The sequence below is a fragment of the Cebus imitator genome, unplaced genomic scaffold (genome assembly GCF_001604975.1).
Source record: "Cebus imitator isolate Cc_AM_T3 unplaced genomic scaffold, Cebus_imitator-1.0 Scaffold825, whole genome shotgun sequence".
NCBI classification, from domain to species: Eukaryota; Metazoa; Chordata; class Mammalia; order Primates; family Cebidae; genus Cebus; species Cebus imitator.
The window spans coordinates 185,194-198,305 of record NW_016108140.1 but is presented as its reverse complement, the minus strand read 5'-3'; the positions used below and the strand labels follow the sequence as shown (position 1 = coordinate 198,305).

The window sequence follows — 13,112 nt, the reverse complement described above, 5'->3', positions numbered from 1 at the left end:
TGCTCTTCTGTCAGTTTGCTGAGAATGATGGTTTCCAGGTTCATCCATGTTCAGTGTTTTTTCATTGCTCCTTTCTCATCTTCATGAGTTTGTCTAGTTTCAATCTTTGAAGCTGCTGACCTTGGATGGGGTTTGGTGGGGACTTTTTTGTTGTTGATGATGTTGTTGCTTTCTATTTGTTTGTCTTTATTTCCATGGTCAAGTCCCTCTTCTGTAGGGCTGCTGCAGTGTGCTGGGGGTTCACTTCAGGTCCTATTCATCCAGTTTGCACCTGGAGATGTCCCGCAGGGAGGCTGGAGAACAGCAAAGATGGGTGCCTTCTCCTTCTTCTGGCATCTCTGACCTCGAGGGGCACCAACCTGATGCCGGTAGGATTGCTGCAGTTTAAGGTGTCTGATAAGCCTTGTTGGGAGGGTCTAACCCAGTTGGGTGGTGTGGGGAACAGGACTCATTTAAAGAAGCACTTTGTCCCTTGATGGAGTAGGTGTGCTTTGCTGGGGGAAAACCTATTTGTCTGGGCTGTCCAAATTCCTCACAACTACCATCTGGAGAGGGTAAGTCTGCTGGTCTGCAGGGACTGTGGCCACCCCTCCTCCTAGGGGCTCAGGCCCAGGGAGATCAGGGCTCTGTTCCTGAGCCTCTGGCTGGAGTTGCTGAAGTTCCTGCAGGGAGGCCCCACCCATTGAGAAAGGATGGCTCAAGGACAGGCCTAAAGAGGCGCTCTGGCCACAGTGTGCCACAGCCAGTGAGTTGGGCTGTGGGGGACACCTCTTGGGACTAAGCTATCCAACCTCCCTGACTCTAGCAGGGGAAAAGTATGGCCTGAAGCTATAGAGATGGATGCCACCCTTCCCCTGCCCACGGAGTTCTGTGTGTTAGGCAGTTATGAGATCCATTGCTGGCTGCTGTCCCTCCCCTAAGGAGTTCAAATGGCTCAGACAGCAGATAGCTGCAGCTGTGGTTCTGGTCTCCCCTCCCCCGAGGAGCTTGGCAGGCTTAAACAGATTCTACCTGAGAGACTGTTGAGAATCTGCATGGCCCTGGGGTGGGGACTCTAGGCTCCGGTGGCGTGGGTTCAGGAGTGGGATCTTCCGATCCATGGGTTGCACAGTTCCAAGGAAAAAGCACTGTTTCCCTAGCTGGGTAGCATGCTCACTCACTACCTCCCTTGGCTAGGGGTCAGTGCTCCCCTGCCCCGTTTGGCTCTCAGATAGGCCACTGCTCCACACTGCTCTTCCTCTCCATGGATCATGCCAGCTGCCTAGTCAGTTCTGATGAGAGAATTTTGATACCTTGGTTGCTGGTGCAGGATTCACACGTTAATTACAGTTCTTTTTGATGGGAAACTCCAATCACCTATGCTTCTAGTTGGCCATCTTGGCCCTGCCCACACATTATTTTATTTTTTATTTTTATTTTTATATCACACTCTTCAATAGATGGAGCCCAATTTTCTTCCCTTGAGTGCAGGCTAGACTTAGTGACTCCCTTCCAAGATACAAAATAAAGCTTAAGTGATGGTCTATGAATTCAGAGACTAGATCCTGAAAGGCACTGTGCCTCTCTCCTCTGTCCATTGGACTGCTCCATCTGGGCAGTTAGATGCCATGTCATAAAAACATTTAAGCAACCGTTGGAGAGGCGCTTGAGAGGCAGAGGTCTCCTGACACTGTCCATGTGAGTGAACCATCTAGGGACAGATCCTGCAGCTCCCATCAAGCCCCAGTTCTCTATAGCTTCTGCTGTCATCCTGACTGGCATTTCTTAATAAATCCTGAACCAGAACAACCCAGCTAGTTCTGTTCCGAATTGCTAACCTACTGAAACTGAAATAAGAAGGTTTGTTATTTTAAGCCTCTGTGTTTTGGGGTAATTTCTTTTTCAGCAATAGATAATTCATGCAAGTTTATAGTTCATTTTTACTGAATGTAATTACTTTTATGGTTATCTTGCTTTTATTTTCTATTTATTCTACCTGTTCTTTGGTACTTTGTTTCTATGTCCGTTTTTCCTATTTTCTTTTGGATTAACCAAATAGTTTTATATCTTTCATTTTATCTACTTTATTTGCTTTTCTTTTTTGTTTGTTTTTTTTGTTTGTTTGTTTGATAAGCAATGTCACTCTGGTTGCCCAGCCTGGAGTGCAGTGGCACAATCTCGGCTCACTGAAACCTCCGCCTTTGAGGTTCAAATGATTCTCCTGCCTCAACCTCCCCAGTAGCTGGAATTACAAGCATGTACCACCATACCTGGCTAATTTTTGTATTTTTAGTAGAGACAGAGTTTGACCATATTGGCCAGGCTGTTCTCAAACTCCTGACCTCAAGTGATCTGCCCACCTGGGCCTCTCAAAGTGCTGGGATTACAGGCATGAGCCACTGTGCTTTTTTAATTGTAACACTTTGTAATTTAAATTGCTTCTCCAGGGATTACAGTAGGCGTCCTCAATTTATCACAACCTGACTTGGAGTGCTATTATAGCATGCTTATCAAATATAAACACTTTTATAACAGCATAATTTCAATCATCCCCTTTATGTCCTTTGTGCTTTGGTTGTCATATATTTTACTTCTAATATATTATTAATTTCATTGGATATTTTTATTGTTGTTTTAAATAATCAATAGTTTTTTAAGAAAAAAATTGTAATGTCCTTTTTGTATTTATCCACATATTACAATTTCCAGTGCTATTTTTTGTTTTTTCCAGTTAAACTGGAATACTTCACATTTAGCCCAAGGAACTTTCTTTGGCATTTGTGTAACACAATTCTGAGAGCCACAAGTTGTTCTGACTTTTTCTTTAGAATGTCTTTCTTTTTCTCCCTTAATATTTGGAAAATATTTTCTTTTTTTTTTTAAATTATACTTTAAGTTCTGGGGTACATGTGCAGAACATGCAGGTTTGTTACATAGGTATACATGTGCCATGGTGGTTTGCTGCACCTATCAACCAGTGATCTACATTAGGTATTTTTCCTAATGCTATCCTCCCCTAGGCCCCAACAGGCCCCAGTATGTGATGTTCCCCTCCTTGTGTCCATGTGTTCTCTTTGTTCAACTCCCACTAATGTGTAAGAAAATGCAGTATTTCGTTTTCTGTTCTTGCATTAATTTGCTGAGAATGTTGGTTTCCAGTTTCATCCATGTCCCTGCAAAAGACATGAACTCATCCTTTTATATGGCTACATAGTATTCCATGGTGTATATGTGCCACATTTTCCTTATCCAGTCCATCATTGATGGGCATTTGGGTTGGTTCCAAGTCTTTGCTATTGTGAACACTGCCACAATAAACATACCTGTGCATATGTCTTTATAATAGAATGATATATATACCTATGGATATATACCCAGTAATAGGATTGCTAGGTCAAACGGTATTTCTAGTTTTAGATCCTTGAGGAATCATCACAGTCTTCCACATTGGTTGAACTAATTTACACTCCCACCAACAGTGTAAAAGCGTTTCTATTTCTCCACTTTCTCTCCAGCATCTGTTGTTTCCTGACTTTTTAATGATCGCCATTCTAGCTGGTGTGAGATGGTATCTCATTGTGATTTTGATTTGCACTTCTCTAATGACAGGTGATGATTAGCTTTTTTGCATATGTTTCTTGGCTGCATAAATGTCTTCTTTTGAGAAGTGTCTGTTCATATCCTTTGCCCACTTTTTGATGGGGTTGTTTTGTTTTTTTCTTATAAATTTGTTTAAGTTCTTTGTAGATTCTGGATATTAGCCCTTTGTCAGACGGGTAGATTGCAAAAAATTTCTCCCATCCATAGGTTGCCTGTTCACTCTGATAATAGTTTCCTTTGCTGTGCAGAAGCTCTTTAGTTTAATTAGATCCCATTTGTCAATTTTGGCTTTTTTTGCCATTGCTTTTGCTGTTTTAGTCTTTGCCCATGCCTGTGTCCTGAATGATACTGCCTAGGTTTTCTTCTAAGGTTCTTATGGTTTTAGGTCTTACATTTATAATCCATCTTGAGTTAATTTTTGTATAAAGTGTAAGGAAGGGGTCCAGCTTCAATTTTCTTCATATGGTAGCCAGTTTTCCCCAATGCCATTTACTAAATAGGGAATCCTTTCCCCATTCCTTGTTTTTGTCATGTTTGTCAAAGATCAGATGGTTGTAGATGTGTGGTGTTATTTCTGAGGCCTATGTTCTGTTCCATTGGTCTATATATCTGTTTTGGTACCAGTACCATGCTGTTTTGGTTCCAGTACCATGCTGTTTTGGTTACTGTAAGCTTGTAGAATAGTTTGAAGTTAGGTAGTATGATGCCTGTTTTTGGAGGACATTTTCACTGGATTTCTGTTTTATTTTAACATTTTTTTAAATGTCATTTCACTGTGTTCTTATTCCATTTTTCCTAATGAGATGTCAACTCTCATTCTTCTTATTACCTGGATGTATTATTACACAAACATACCCCAATTGCTTTTAAGATTTTGTCTTTACCTTTGGTTTGTGTTTAAATATTTTTCCTGCTTGATATTTGCTGAGTTTCTGGCATCTGTAGTTGATATTCTACATCAATATTGAACATTTTCAAATATTATATTTTCAAATATTTTTTCTCTTTTTTCTATTTCTGAGGCTCCAGTTGTTCATATGTTAGATGGCTTGACATTAATCAGCTTAGGCACTCTGCGTATGATGGCTGTTATGTTTAGTTTTTACTTTCTCTTTTCTTTTTATTTTTCAGTTTGTATAATTTCTATTGATCGGTCTTTTAATTCACTCATCCTTTCTTCAACTATCCAGTATAATATTGTCAACTCAATGAATTCTTAATTTCAAGAAGGATAATTTTCAGTTTTAGAATATTTGTTTCAATTTTTTTAATAAAACTTTCTATTTGTTTACCCATTTTGTCCACCTTTTCTATAATTTTTTAAATTACTCATTAAAGTGATTCTTATTTTTAATTTCAATCTTGGGGTCATCTGTGAGTCTACTTCTACGACATCATTCTCATTACAATCAGTCACGTTTTCCTGTTTTTTTATGTTTGGTTATTTTTTATTGTGTGTTGGACATTATCAATGATATTTGTAGAAATTCTGGGTTATATACCTCCGAATAGTGCTAAGTTTTGTTCTGCTAGGTAGTCAAGTTACTGGCAGGGAAGGTCTATCTCAGGTTTATTCTTGATATTACAGTGTTTTCCTCCAGGGATGTTATCTTTATAGCTTAGATGTTGTCTTTCTGGAGCTCATATTAAATGTCCAGTATGTTCAACAAGGTGGCTCAGCTGGGGTCAGAACTCCAGTATCTCCCCAGCACTTTGCAACTTTAGAAAACTCTGCTCAGCTTTAATTTCATCTTCTGGTTACTGTTGTGTAACAAATTATTCCTAAAACTTAGCAACTTCAAAAACCATTTTATTATACTCTCAGTTTCTGTGGATCAGAAATTTATGCAGGGCAGGGTTCACTTGTCTTTGCTCTACAAAGCAGTCACTGTCTATCAAGACTCAATAGGAGAGAAACAGACTCCACTTCTTGATGGGAGCATGCCAAAGTCATATTTTTAAAGAGCATGTGGGATGACAGATATTGTTTGACCATCTCTACAAAATTCAATCTGCCACAGTCCCCCAGCAGCTGTTATTGGCTTCTCAGTCTTTTGCTAAATATGAGCAAATTGGGATTTGGCCAAGCTCTTAGGGATTTCTAGGGCTTCTTTTCTAAGATTCCCTTTTCTTTTGCACCCTGCCCCTAAAATTCCAGCCACCTGGCAGCCCCAAATTTCTATCTGTATTTCTTCTGCTCAGCAAGACCACCTTCTACTTAAGCTCTGTTTTCCTAAGCTATGGCTTAAAATTGCCCCATGCAGAAAATCAGGGTCAATGTGGAGCTCACCTCCTATGCTCTTCTCAGAGCATCCAGTCCAGTACTGTCCTCTGTTCTGTGTCCAAAAATAGTTGCTTCAAATATTTTGTTCAATTTTATAGTTGTTTAACGTGAGATGATGTGATAGACTGATTCTAAGATGGTCTCCTGTTTTTTCTGACTCCTGATGTTTATGCTTTTGGGTGGTCTCCTCCCCTTGCGTGTGGGAAGGATCTGTGACCTGCTTCTAACCATATAGAATATGCCAAAGGTGATGGGACTTACATGCATATGGGTACCTGATTTCTGAATATGGGTGTATGACATAAGATAGTAGCCCTTGTTCTACTGCAGTCTCTCCCTTTCCCCTGCTGACTTGGAAGAAGCAAACTGTGATGTTATAAGCTGCCTATGGGGAGGGCCATGTAACAGGAAACTAGAGGATAATCTCCGACCACAGCCAATGCACAACTAGGGCTCTCAGTCCATCAGCTTTCAGGGAACTGAAGAGACCCCAGCCATGGCCAATACCTTGATTGCAGTCTTGCAGAGATCCAGTTAAAGAGTGCACAGAATCCTAACCCATAAAAACTATGAGATAATAAATGGGTGATATTTTAAATTATGAAGTTTGTGATACTATCATTATGCAGCAAAAGACAACTAACACAGATAAGTCTGATCCTATCAACTCCTTTGTGATCACTGTTGACAACCATAGACCTCCACGGACCTAGGAAAGGTAAGGAGATGAGGTGTCTTATGCATCATTAATTCTTAACTGAGACCTCCCAATCTCTTTTAGTATATGCCTCAAAGCATTCCCTTGTATCCCAATATCCAACAGTCCATCCTTAGAGCTTCTTTATTCTTTGAATTAAACATTCATTCATTCATTCAACAAAGTTGTACAAAGTCTCCTATATGACAGTCCCTGTGCTTGGCACTGAGGAACCAAAGATGAGTTAAGCATTGTCCCTGCCTTCAATAAAGGCACAATGCAATTCACTTTATATATTTATCTCATTCAATATTCACAATAGACTTATGAGGTGGGTACCATTATTGTCTGCATTTGCAAAATTAGGAATTAACACTCAAAAAGGTTGACTCAGTCATCACAGGCATACAGCTAATATGTAGTATAATTGGGTGATAATTTGAACTCATGATTTTTTATGCCAAAGTCTTCCCATTACATCATGCTAAATTACTGCCTAGTGTGGAAGATAGGCAAATGAAAAAGGTTATTATGATTCAGTGTGATGAATACTCTACCAGAGGGAGCAAGGAGAGACTGAGGAGCAGAGAGAGGAAAGTTTTGGAATCAAGAAAAGTTATCATGGGAAGTGGACAACTGAACTGGATCTTTTTGGCTATCAAAGAGAGAAGCAGTGCTGGGTCAGAGAGAGCAGTAGGAGGGCAGAGCCACAGAACGTGGCACTTGCTGGGGAGAATTCACTCAGTCATGGTGGTGGAAGTGTGGAAGAGTGGCCTGCAGGGGAGGATTCCAGTCATTAGAACAAAAGTGCAGGACAGGAACTGGATGGTGAAGTTCTGCCTCACGGTGTGAGGAAGCATAGCAGCATGATTCAGGCCACTGGAGGCATGGGACTTCTGACCATAGGGGAATCTGGGACATCCAGTGTCAGCCACTCTGCACCAGGCATGCCATGGCTGCCCCCCTACTATACCCACTAAAAGAAAATGGTTCACCCATGGCCTTTGTTGAAGAGGAGGTATATGAAACCATGACTGTACAAATGACCTCATGCCTCTGTCCACAGATGATCAGCGCAGGACTAGACATGCGTTTTGCTTTCCTTCCAGGTCCTTGTAATTAGCACACCACACCAGGAGACAGTGCAGGTGTGGCTGTGGCACAGACCTTGAGGATCAGGACTGTCATGGGCACCAAGGCTGTCCCAGCCACAGATGAGCTTAGTTACCAGAGCATCCAACAAGCCACAAAGCAGCCAGTCTACAGCGGGAAACAGAAGAATACAGCAGAAACCCTGAGGGATGCTGGGGTGATACTGAGACCCCAAAGGGACAGAGGAAGAAAGAAGGCCTGAGGAACTCCCCCCAGACTCCCTGTTTCTCACAGGGTCAAGTTGTACATCCTGCTCCTCAATGCCAAAAGAATGCCCTACATAAAAAAAGAAAAAAAAAAAAAAAAACACTTCTACACATGAATTAGTTTGACTAGGTTGCTGTTTGTTATAATGATTGCCTCCTGCTCTGGTCAGGACTCTTGACTGCGAGTGACAGAAACCCCACACTGACTTGTTCCATCATAAAGGGATGTGTTCACTCACATAACTGAGAAGGATGGGGCGGGAGTGGGGTTGATGGCATCCCACACAACCGAATCCAGGACTCACCCATCCCCCGGTGAGCCATCCTGCTGGCAGCCTAGAGTCACAGTCTTCCCAGAAGGCGACCCCATGGGAAGAGACAGTCTTTCCACCGCCTACAGGAGAAAAATCCTGGCGAAGAATCATGCCAACCCCTGTGAGCTGCAGAAGACCTGAGGACCAGGTACGTTTCCCAAAAAGAAAGAAAAAGGAGGTCTCTGCTGCCTGGGAGGCCAGCCCGTGAAGGACCAGCCCTGAGGAGGACTAGCCCGGAGGAGGGCCAGCTCCAGGAGTGCCAGTCCCGTGGAGGGCCAGCCCCGTGGGGTGCCAGTCCTGTGGAGGATCAGCCCTGAGGAGGGCCAGCCCCTTGGGGTGCCAGCCCTGTGGAGGGCCAGCCCCGTGGGGTGTCAGCCCTGTGGAGGGCCAGCCCCGTGGGGTGCCAGTCCTGTGGAGGGCCAGCCCTGTGGGGTGCCAGTCTTGTGGAGGATCAGCCCTGAGGAGGACTATCCCGGAGGAGGGCCAGCCCCAGGAGTGCCAGTCCCGTGGAGGGCCAGCCCTGAGGAGGACTAGCCCCGAGGAAGGCCAGCTCCAGGAGTGCCAGTCCCTTGGAGGGCCATCCCCGTGGGGTGCCAGCCAGCCGAGCCGCAGACGCAGCAGCCCCGGCAGACGCCACGTGGGTCAGGACTGAGAAATGTGCGAGAATAAAATGGTTGTTTTAAGCCACTGAGTTTGGGGTGGCTTTGTTTCATAGCAAATATTAATAGATACCCCGAACAGCAGCTTTGGCGAGGGCCACGCACAGCGCAGGTCCGACCTGGGAGCCCTGCAGGGGCGGGACGGGGGCTGGGGGAATCTGGTCGGGCCCAGGGCGCCCTTCCCGACCCCAGCCCGGAAGCCGCGTTGTCGCCCCTGCCGCGCAGGCCGCAGAGCCAAACGCGGGGCTCTATCTCCCCTTGGCGGCGCAGAGCTGGCACTGCAGAGCGGTGCCTGCCAAGGCCGCGCCCCCGCGCCACCTGCCCGCCCTATTCCTGGACCCGGAGCTGGCCCCTGGCCCCAGAGGCTCCCCGCTGCCAGGAGAGCCGAGCTGTGAGGCCGGGCCTGCGGCTGTACCAGCCCTGGCTGCCGGGGCCAACGAGAGTGCCAGCTCCTGGTGCTCAACCGGGCTGCCAACGGGGTTGGAGAGGACAGCAGGAAGCACTTTCCTTAAATGAGGGGCTTCTGGAGAGCAGCTGGAAGCAGGGCTGGCACTGGAGGGGCTGCCTTAGATATGCCTGCCCAGGAGCTCGGCCAGCACAGAGAGGCCTTTCCCTCATCAGCACTGGGCCTTGCAGGGCCAGATGAGGACAGTCCCGGAACAGGAATGAGGCTCTGGAGGCTAAGGGGTCAGCCAGCCCCTCCCTCCTCCCACAGGAAATGCCGACCAGGTGGAACGTCTGGATCTGTGCATGTAGTAAAATGTGCATAACAAGAAGTTTGCCACTCTCACCGTGTTGAAGTGTCATTAAGCAAACATCCCCACCTGCCGTCTCCAGAACTCTTTGCCTCTTTCCAAACTGAAACTCTACACCCACAAAACACTAACTCCCCCTCCCCGCTTCCTCCAAGTCCCTGGCACCCACCGTTCTACCTTCCATCTGTATGAATTTGCCTATTCGGGGTCCCCATGTAAGTGCAATCTTACAGCATTTTGTGACTGGTTTCTTTCACTCAACATAATGTTCTCAAGGTTCATATTCGCTGCAGATACATGCTGTGTTTTGTTTATCCATTCATCAGTCGGTGGACACCTGGGCTGCTTCCACCTTTGACTGTTGTGAATGATGCGCTGTGAACGTGGGTGTACAGATGTCTGTTTCGCTCCCTCCTTTCACCTCTCTCTAGACATTGTAAAAAGGACTCTTTTACCTCTTCCTCTGTTGACTAGAAAATGCAGAGATGTGAACCTGCCTACCCACCCCACTCCCTGTACTAAAGGCTGGCTGGAGATCAAAAGCCCCACTCCTAGCCCCTTGCCTTTCCCACCAGGTTAGTAGTAGTGAACGCTGACAGCAGTGACCACGTGGTACTGCCTTACAGACACTAATTCCCACAGCAGCCCTGGGAGGGAGGCATGATTATCTTCCTACTTTACAAATAAAGAAACTAAGACTCAGAAAGGGCCTTGGCCCCACTGAAGTCACCGGCTGATAGGTTGCAGGGTCACAACTTGAAAGCCTAAGTGTTGATACCGTTTCTCCATCTTTCATCTTTTCCTTCCCCTACTGGACAAATCTCAAGCAGTCCTTCCCCTAAGGGAGGCTGTGTGGTGCACAGCTGACCCTCCCAGATAAGCACCAGCACGAGTTACCCTGGAAGCTGAAGGGTGTCCCAGCCACTCTCCCTGGCCCCAACTCAGGACAGCAGAGAGGACTCTGCAGTGGCTTCCAGGTGATGTTAGGGAAAGGAGACGAAGGCCTCTCCCAGCCAGCACCTACTCATTCTCACCTCGCTGGATGGGTCACCCTTGCCAAGAGGCAGAGCCCTGCAGCAACTTGCAGGCAGCTTTGGCCATGAGCCCTGCCAGTGCTCCCTGGGAGGTCAGGACAGGGCCAGGTGGGTCCCAAGGTCCAGAAGGAAGAGTCTCAGTCTTCCAGAGCAGCCATTGGCAGAAAGTCCCAGGGGACACAGACACTTTGCTCCACTTGACAGGTCTTTGTGTTCAGTCTCCCTTGACCAGATCCAGGAGAGGAACGGGTGACATGTGAATGCCTGGTTCAGCATCCAACCCCCTAGGAACCCCCAACAGGGAAGAGAGGATTCACCTGGGGAATGACTGGACCTCATGCCACAAGGAGGACGCCTTGACAATTGACCCAACATCAGGCCACCAGCCAACAAGGCCCAGCAGCAAAGGGCCCAAGGACCAAATCCCCTGTCCACAGGAGGTGTCTATTGCCCCAGTGCTGGGGTGGGGGATGAGAAGTAGGGGCAGGTTTCTTCACAGTCCTAAGGAATAGATGTGTGTGTTCTCTGCTCTGAGTTTTCAGAAGCTCAAGCTCCAGTCTCAGCATAAACACACTAAACACACACATACACACACACACACACACACACACACACACACAACCTCAGAGCCACACACCTGGAAGACCATCCCATCTAGTCACAGGTTTAACTGGATGATTTCAGAGTCTGTGAACGCTGAAACGCAAATGAAATGAGGCCCAGTGGGGATTTTTGGGGGCAGAGTCCATAGCTTTCACATGTATGAGGTGGTTCATGATGCAGGAACTGTCCAGACCCCCAACACCCCTGGACAGCAGGGCCAAGCCCAGATCCCAGTCAGCGGGGCCCCAGGAGGGTGCAAGAACCCTCCACAACCTCTGCAGCCCTGGCCTCAGGAGGTAAGAGGACTGGCTGCTGAAGTGGGAGGAGGGTGGAGGGGAAGGGAGCCCGGCTGCACATGGCCATGAATGCTTCCTCGAGAAAACAGCTTCTTGCTGGAAATGAAACTGGCCCAATGGTCCCACGGGCCTGATATGTATGGGTTTTTTTGAATAAACATAAAAATTGACCCTCCCTGGTCTTACAACTTGAAACTTAGTTATAAGAATCCCAGCACTTTGGGAGGCTGAGGTGGGTGGATCATGAGGTCAAGAGATCGAGACCGTCCTGACCAGCATGGTGAAATCCTGTCTCTGCTAAAAATACAAAAATTAGCTGGGCGTGTTGGTGCACACCTGCAGTCCCAGCTACTCCAGAGGCTGAAGCAGGAGAATTGCGTGAACCTGGGAGGCAGTGGTTGCAGTGGGCTGAGATCGTGCCACTGTACTCCAGCCTCAAGACAGAGCAAGACTCCTTAAAAAATAAATAAATAAATAAATAAATAAATAAAAGAAAAAAGAAAAGAATGTTTTACTTGACTTCCTTCCTGGAAACCATCTCTCAGGCAAGGGACTGAAACTCACAAGCTCATCACATGCACCCCTCATTCATTATGATTGCTTCCTTACCCTCCTAAGTCCTATATTACCACTTTCACTGCTATTAAATATCACAATAGTAGTTGGTCAAGGAGATGGATTTGAAACTGAATTCCCGTTCTCTCAGCTGATATCCCCAAATAAAAAGCCTCCTTCCCTAACAATACTCATCTCTGGCCTGCAACGGGGCCCAGACCAAACCCCTAGTGTTTTTGATGACACAAAGAGTACTTTGAATACTGTAAACTTCAACAAATATACGGAGAGTAAATGAAGAGAAAATTGCCTTGGTCAAAAACATAAGGAATTCATGCATAAAAACAATAGAAAAAAAGGTTTTCCCCAAGACTCCTTAAAGATTTCATGTATTTAGAGCTAGTTTTACATACATAACAATTACAGAGTTAAAAAAAATTACTTATGTTCTTTTGAGTCAGTTATGCAATTGGGAAAAGCCCAAGAAAAAAGATTACGGAAAGCAGTTCGGTTTCATTCACATTGAGCAGTAGGCCAACAAGCAGAGTTTTGAAGGCATCCAAGTTTCAGGATTTAAATTCTGCCCTCTGTGATTAACTATATGGAAAAACTTTCGTCATTGAATGGTTCAACCATGTACATCTTTTACATAACGTCCTAAGTTAGCGGATGATCAGTAAAATTACAAGCAAGAAACAGCCCAAGACAAAGAAGAAAGAAAGAAGGAGAGAGAGAGAGAAAGGGAGAGAGACAGAGAAAGAAGGAAAGAAGAAAGAAAGAAGGGGGGGAAGAAAGAGGAAAGAAAGAAAGAAAGAAAGAAAGAAAGAAAGAAAGAAAGAAAGAAAGAAAGAAACAAGGAAAGGGAGGGAGGGAAGGAGGGAGGGAGGGAAGGAAAGAAGGAAAGAAAAGAAGAAAGAAGAAAAAAAAAGAAAGAAAGAAAAAGAAAGAAAGAAAGAAAAGAAAGAAAGAAAGAAAGAA

At 45.4% G+C, this 13,112-nt stretch overlaps 1 long non-coding RNA gene across 2 annotated transcripts in view; it reads right to left on the bottom strand.

The window, feature by feature from the left end:
• Positions 1–8,437, bottom strand: part of LOC119469769 — a 71,380-nt gene extending 62,943 nt beyond the window's left edge. For both annotated transcript variants that reach the window (XR_005198612.1, XR_005198613.1), the window contains exon 1: positions 8,224–8,437. This is a non-coding gene — a long non-coding RNA (uncharacterized LOC119469769). The remainder of the gene's footprint in view (positions 1–8,223) is intronic.
• Positions 8,438–13,112: the final 4,675 nt, after the last annotated feature.